The sequence below is a fragment of the Phyllostomus discolor genome, chromosome 4 (assembly GCF_004126475.2).
Source record: "Phyllostomus discolor isolate MPI-MPIP mPhyDis1 chromosome 4, mPhyDis1.pri.v3, whole genome shotgun sequence".
Taxonomy (NCBI): domain Eukaryota; kingdom Metazoa; phylum Chordata; class Mammalia; order Chiroptera; family Phyllostomidae; genus Phyllostomus; species Phyllostomus discolor.
The window spans coordinates 197,168,965-197,176,936 of NC_040906.2; the positions used below are offsets into that span (position 1 = coordinate 197,168,965).

The 7,972-nt window shown below is 35.0% G+C and overlaps 1 protein-coding gene and 1 non-coding gene across 4 annotated transcripts in view; one reads left to right on the top strand and one right to left on the bottom strand.

Annotated features, from left to right (window-relative positions):
• Positions 1-7,972, top strand: part of TAB2 (TGF-beta activated kinase 1 (MAP3K7) binding protein 2) — a 75,766-nt gene that overhangs the window by 6,160 nt on the left and 61,634 nt on the right. The gene's annotated exons all lie outside the window — the stretch shown is intronic.
• LOC114495755 lies at positions 2,714-2,820 on the bottom strand. The gene has a single exon (XR_003684432.1). It is a non-coding gene; the product is annotated as a U6 spliceosomal RNA (small nuclear RNA).

The window sequence follows — 7,972 nt, forward strand, 5'->3', positions numbered from 1 at the left end:
ATTTATCCACAAACAGGTTCAACATAGATGAGGGCATTTTAAGAATTTGTAGTATTTTAATTGTCTCGTTAAAGAAAACAGCATTCTTGTTTCACTTAAGAAAAACAAAAACAGTCCTAGTACAAGTCACAGAGCCAAATATTAAAACGGGAAAGGTCCTGTAAAGAGAGACAGGAGAAAAGTAACATATGTAGAATTTAACAGAGATTTTGATTGGAAATATATGAATGCCAATTGTTATTAGTAGAATTATTCAAAAGAACTAATCTGTTAAAGTTCATCCAACCTCTCATCCCCAACCTTGCCTAAACAGTAAGTCAAAAGCAGTGCCACATTCCTGGATATTATTACAAAAATCAGTGAAAGACTTGAAAGTTTCTGGGGGGTAATTTTGGCCATTTAAATTACCTCTTTGGCTGGTGCAGAAGGCAGGTTCTGCAAGAATGAATTATTGCACAAAGAAAAAAAGTAAAAGTAATTTTCAACTAATCAGTTGTACTTATTCCCAGGTTTATTACCTATACTTTTATCCGAATTATTAAATAATACTCTTATTTTGAGTTTCAGCTTAAAGTTTTATGCTAACATTTATATTAAGGAAAATTTCACTTGACCTTTAATATCTTTGTTAACCTTTTTAGTATTAGCAGAATTAAGCATATCACAAGTTTCCTGTCAATTTGCCAGCCAGGCAGGCCAAGGATATGGCATGTTTCATCAGTATAGAGCCTATAGTGATTGACTAGAAAGATTTTCCATTCCCTATCAATGAGAGAAAAATACTTGGCGATATAAACAAAAACTTGAAATCAGCATCTTGACCTTGCAAAACATAGTTCTCACACAGGCAGGTGTTGTTTAGTCAGAGAAATAAAAACAGTAATTCTGATATGAGCTGGAGAGATAGGAGTAGAGGGGAGCTTACCTGGTTTTAATTCTCTCGGCAGCTTAAGAAAATACTGCTTTTGAGTAGATCTCTGTCAGCTTGTTGACCTCCACCCCTTTAAATACTTTTAATTTACCTTGTTAGGAGTCAGTGAGGTATAATAAGAAAAGACTTGGGATTTAAAGTCAGATGAACCCAAACTCAAATATGAGTTCTATTACTGCTAACTTGGTCTGCTAGGTCTGTGGTCTTAGGCTCAGCGCTCAGATTCTTTGAGCCTAGGACTTTTCTTTAGAAAAATACATATGTATAGTAACACCTACTCTGCCTGGTAGTTTTAACTACATTATCTGTATTTCTTCTGTTAGCTGGCTTAGTACCTATCTGGAACCTAGTAGGCATCAATAAAAACTAGTCAAAATGTAAGATACATCTTATAATATCCTCTGCTGAAGTTTTTCTTCCCTGTAACTTATCTTCATTTTTGAACACCTTCTACTTAGTAAAGTTTAATTTTTAGAAGTATTAATCTTTCAACTAGAATAAGGTGAATTCTTGTTCTAGTTACATTAGAAATATATAGCTTAAATAATGGGAAGTGATTTGATTGGAATTTTGCTTTGTTAAACAGTTTTTCCCTCAAGGTACTTGTTCAATTCATTTTTCCTCAACAGATAGATGAAAAAGAAATAATTTCTATACTGTTTAATTTGCTGTAACTCTTTAAACCAAGGATGAAATAAACAAAATATCACTTTAATTGCAAAATAAACATGCAAATCATTATTAACTCTTTGTATTTTTAAACTATTCTGTGAAAAATCCTACATTTTCAATTTGAAAGTAGTTTACAACCCATAATTTCATTCTTTTGTGTGAAAAGCACTAAAAAATTGGCATGGGTCAGATTTTGGAAATACCTCAAATATACTTTAAAACTTGTGCCACTTTATCTGTATAAAATAATCTTTGTACTTTTTCTGTTCTGAGTTGCTAGTTAATCTCTTTTTCTGTTATTTCAACAATACTGTTTCCTGTGTCCATGTTTACACTCAAAAGGGACATAGTGTAAAATTTCCCAGTATTTATTACTGGATTAATTGTGATTTTTTTTTTTATTTTTTTTTCCTAAAAATTTTTTTTCTTAATACATTGAATAGACTTGTGTGATTGTTATAGAATATTTTGCTCTACTAATTAATATTAAATGCTGTTTGTATATATAATATTTAACCATTAATAACATGTTAATAATACCATTTGTTTATTGATTATTCCATAAATTTCAGAACTCTTCCTGTTAGTATAGTAATAGATAGTTTATTACTGAAATGTAAATCTAATTACTGCGGTTACTATTGAAACAGTTTTTTAAAAAATGCTTTAGTTTTAATAAGTATGTTTAGAACACTTAATAGTGATACGTGAAAGCTCTAATTCTGGAGGTAATAAGTACTCTTTAATCTTCCACATGTGCTGTTTTTGTGCAGTCTTTAGAATAAATCCAGAAGCACAAATAGTGATGAAGACCCAAACATTAATCATCAGATAAGTAACTTATGATTGCAGAAGAAGAATTGTGAGATACATATTGGTCTTTTCAGTTGTGGGTTTTTTTTTTTAATTTATTTTTATTTTTTATTAATCATAGTTCAAGTACAGTTTTCTCCCTTTTACTCCCATTCCAGCCCACCCACCCATCCCTCCCCACTTCCCTCCCATTACCACCCTCCCCCTAGTTTTTGTCCATTTGTCCTTTAAATTTGTTCCTGTAAACCCTTCCCATTCTCCCCTGAAATTCCCTCTTCTCTCCCCTCTGGTCACTGTAAAAATATGGAATGCTTCACGAATTTGCATGTCATCCTTGCGCAGGGGCCATGCTAATCTTCTCTGTATTGTTCCAGTTTTAGTGTACGTGCTGCTGAAGCAAGCACTTCAGTTGTGTTTTAAATGCTGAGTAAGCTTTGCTGTTAGCAAAGTCAACAGTGGTGTGAAGGATTATTTATATGTATATTTACAAAAGTTTCATTTTTGTTTTCATCAAATGTCATTATTTTGGAGCATTTTAAAATTCAGATAGGTCACTTAATTTAGTAATATTCAAATCAGCAAGTTAATTTTGCTTTTCTGCAATTTGCAACAGTTTGTCCTATATGTAACAAATAAACTAATAATCAATTGCATAAAAATTAAATTGAAAAAACCTCCCTTTAAAAATTAATATTCAGCCTTGGCTAGAGCATCATTCCATAATCAAAAGGTTGCATGTTTGATTTCCAGTCAGGGCACATGCCTAGGTTGTGGGTTCAACCCTGATCCAGGCTCATGGGAGGCAACTAATCAGGGTTTCTGATGTTTCTCTCGCTCGCTGCCCTCCTGTCCCTCTCTCTTGCTAAAGAAAGGAATGAAAAAGTGTCCTTGAGTGAGAATTTTTAAAAAATTAATATTCATATTGACATTTTATGGACTGTTCTGTCTTTTATGCTGCCCTTTTTTTATCTAGCATTTCCTGATCAAAGGTTTTTATTGGTGCTAAGTCATCACTAGAAAATAGTTAATAGAAAATTTAACAGTATAGGCAAGAAAATTTGTGTGTGTGTGTTTCTGTTTTTGTTTTTTTAAGGAATTAAAGCCCTGGACAATGTGGTTCAGTTGGTTGGATCATCATTCTGTAGCTGAAAGGTTATGGTTAGATTCCTGGTGAGGGCACATGCCTGGGTTGCAGGTCCAATCTCCATCCAGGCCATAGATGCCCAGTCCAGCAGGAGGCAACCACTTGATGCTTCTCCCTGGCATTGGTGTTTCTCGCTTTTTCCTTCTCTCTAAAAGCAATGAACAAATGTCCTCCAGTGAGGATTAAAAAAAAAAAAAATACAAGGAATTGAAAACAGAGTGCATATTCCATTTTAATCCTTTGAGCACAAATTACGATATAGTTGTTTGGTTAGTTTTTAAAAAGCAATTAGTGCCCTGATAAACATGGCCATTCACTCTTGGGAACTTAAACAGATGAATGTAGGCATCACAGGTAATTATTTGCTAGAACTGAAAAAGTACTTAAGGAGATACCTAAGAGATCATTGTCAGAAGTTGGTGAAATACAGATACTGCATATTTGTATTGAGTGTAATTTGTTTACCTTTTGACTAGCATGCACCTGAACTGGACTTGACTTAAGTACTGTTTGCCACTTTATGGTAATTTTTTAAAGAAATAGAAAAACACATGGAAATGGGGGTTTCAAAATACTCTCATTTCTGCATAGTCTGTTCTGCTTTTTTATATATAAAAACGTATTGACATGTATTGGTTTAGATAACTTTTTCTTTTAGGTTTTCTTCTTTTTTTTGAGATTTTTCTAGCCAAGATGATTGGTTGGTCTGAGTGAGACATCCTCATTCTCTTCATGAGATTTTCCCCTCGTGGACAATGGTATGAATTTACGGGATGACTGTTCAGAGCAATTGCTGTAGCTCTGCAAGTGGAACAAGAAGTACTTTTTGAGGAAGGTAACTGGTTCATGGGAAAATTGAACTGGTGATCTTAGCCAAACCAAGCCACAGGATTAGTACTTCAACTTTTATACGATATCACATGATTAAAAGAATAGCAAGAAAGTCCATAAAGTTTGTTTCATATGCCTTCTATAACACACCTGTTCAAAATGACTGACTAGTTCAAGAAATCTTCCACTGTCTCATCTCTGAATTTTTTATTAGTCTCTCTATTTCACTTATCCAATAGTTTGGAGTTCCTACTATGTGTCAGGTACTTTGCTACATGACAAGGATGGGGAGATGAGTTAGGACAAGAGAGGCCATTTTAGTCAGAACAACATGTGCAAAGGATGGAGAAGGCAAGATAGTTTATAGGTGTTCAGTAACTATGAGTTACTAGGCACAGTGCATGGGCACCAGCATTGAGTCAATAGGAAGTGATATAGAAAATTAGGAGATGGAGTATGAGGATTCTTACATGCTTTTTAAAGAGTATTTGACTTCATCCTATAAATGATGAAAGGCAAGTGCTTAAATTCACATTCCATGAAGGTCTCTCTGCATTGTAGAAAAGATTTTAGAAAAGAGCCAGGCTTGGGGGAGAGAGACAGATGTGTGAGAGATGAGAAGGAGCTGAAACAGAGCTGCGATTAAGGAGAGGAGTAGATGGTGAATTTGAGAAGGGGATAGTGAGTGTGAAGTAAAACAAGATAAGGATTGTACTATGCCCTGGCTTGAGTACTGGGTGTATAGTGTCGTGACTGCCATTCACCAATACAGGAACATACCAGGGGGCAGTAACAGGCAAGGAAGAAATATGAATTCTTTTTGCTGATTTTAAAGTTTCTATGGAGAGAAAAAGAGGAAGAAGACATGACGTTATATGGGGCGGGGGAACAGGGAAAACTACTCTGATTAGATAACATTTGAGCAGGTACTTCAATGAAGCAATCAAGAGAAAGCTTTCCGAATGAAGGGAGTAGCAAATGCAGAGGCCTTTAGGTGGGAACATGCTTGCAGTGTTCAAGAGTAAGAAGGCCCGTGTAGTTGGAGCTGAGACAGGGAGAAGGGTAGATGGGATCTGGGTGTGTGCTCTTCCTGCAGCATCTTTAGATTGTAGTAGGGACATTCGATTTTATTCAGGATGAGATGGGAAGCCACTGAAGGGTTTTAAGACATGATCTATTTGCCTTTTTTCTCCTCACTTATAATTTATTTTTTGGTCATTGTGTGTGTTTAGTTCCATATCATTTATCATGTGTATAGGTCCATGTAACCATCACAGTCAAGCTATAGAACTAAAACTGTTCATCACCAAAAAAGAAATTTCTCTGTGTTACCCCTATATAGATGTTTCTTGACCTACGATGGGTTTATCTCCCAATAAACCCCTCATTAGTTGAAAATATCATTAAGTCAGAAATGCATTTAGTAAACCTAAGCTGCCAACATCCAAAGCTGAAACCTAGCCTGTCTTAAATGTGCTCAAAACACTTGGCATTAGCCTGCAGTTGGGCAGTTATCTTGAGGTTCATCTCCAGAGTAATTGCCTTCTTCTCAGTAGAATCAAGAGGCACAGATGGGTGTTTTGTACACATGATGGGATGTGGAAACACAAAACACAATGTCCAAAAAGCTGCCAACACAGTGCTCTGGAGAACATTGGTTGCTTACCCTCATGATCACGTGGCTGCTGGAGAGCTGCAGCACACTGCCACTAACCAACGTCACCAAGGTCAGTAGCCTGAGAAAAGGTCAAAATTCAAGTACAATTTCTACTGAATTTGTATCGCTTTCATACCATAGTTAAGTCAAACTATAGTAAGTCAGGGACCATCTGTATATATAGTCTTACCTTTCCCTCAACCTTAATCCCTGGCAACCACTGATCTTCTGTTCTCTGTCACTATAATTTTGGTTCTTGGACAGTGTTAGGTAAATGGAATTACATATTATGTTATCATTGGCTTTTTTCAGTCAGCATTATGCCCTTGAGATCCATCCAATTTGGTGCATGTATCACTAGTTACTTCCATTTTAATCCTAAGAAGTATATCATCATAGGGCTGTACTGCAGTTTGTTTAACCATTGACTGACTGAAGGACTTTTGGTGATAAAAATAAAACTGCTATGAACAGTTTTGTACAGGTTTTTACATGAAAATACATTTTTATTTTTCTGCAATTAATCCCCAAGAGTGCAATTGCTGGGTTGTGTGATAACTCATAAGAAGCTACTACTTTTCCAGAGTGATTGCCCCATTTTACATTCCCACCAGCAATATATGCAAGATTCAGTTTCTCCACATCCTTGCCAGCATTAGATATCATCAGTATTTTTAATTTTAGCAATTCTAATGGGTGTGTAGTGACATCTTATTGTAGCATTAATTTGCATTTCCCGAATGGCTAATGATGTTGAACATATTTTCAAGTTCTTCTTTGCTGTCTGTATATCCTCTGTGGTGAAGTGTCCATTCCAGTCTTTTGCTCATGTTCTAATGGTGTTCTTACTGAGTTTACCAAGTTCTTTCTATATTCTGGATACAAGTCCTTTTGAGTATGTGATTTGCAGGTATTTTCTAATGGTCTGCTGCTTATCTTTTCATCCTTAACAGGGGCTTTGCAGAGCAAAAAAAAAATTAATTTTGATGAGTTTAATTTATCTTTTTTAAATGGACTGTGCCTTTGTTATTAAGTCTGAGAACCCTTTGCTTATCCTTAGGTCCCAAAGATTTATTCATGTTTTCTTCTAAAAGTTTTCTAAAAGCTTTATAGCTGGCATGTATAAAATCCATTTTCACTTAATTTTTGTGTAAAGGTATGATGTTTAGATTAAGGGGTTTTTTTTGTTTGTTTTTGGTTTTGTGTTTTTGGGGGGCGGGGGCTATGGATGTCCAGTTGTTTCAATACCATTTGTTGAAAAAATCCTTCCTCCATTGAATTGCATTTGCACCTTTGTCAAAATCAAATGGTTATACTTATGAGAATTTATTTCTGAATTCTCTGTTCTGTTCCACTGATCTTTGTGACTATCCCTCCACCAGTAAGTACTGTCTTGATTACTGTAGCTGTACAGTAAGTCTTAAAATCAGGTAATGAAATTAACTTAATTCTCCTTTTTCAGAACTGTTTTATCTGTTTCAGCTCTTTAACATGAAAAATTTGGAATCTACAAACAGATCCTACTGGGATTGTGGTAGGAACTATATTAAAATCATAGACCAGTTGGGAAATTGACACTTTTATTTTGTTGTCTTTTAATCCATGAACACAGTCTGGTCTGTTCTTATATGTAGGTACTCTTTGATTTCTTTCATCAGCATTTTGTAGTTTTCAACACAAACCCTAAACATGGTTTTGTGTTTTGGTTTTTTTAGATTCATACCTAGATACATTTTTTTGAGCAATTAAAAGTGCTACTGTGTTTTTAATTTTGGTTTTCAATTATTTATTTCCAGTTTATAGCACTATGGTTGATTTCTGTGAGTTGACCTTGCTAAGCTAAACAGTTCTCAGAGTTTTTTGGTAGTCTATGAGCTTTCTAATGTGTCTGTGAATAGAGATAGTTTTACTTCTTCCTTTTCCA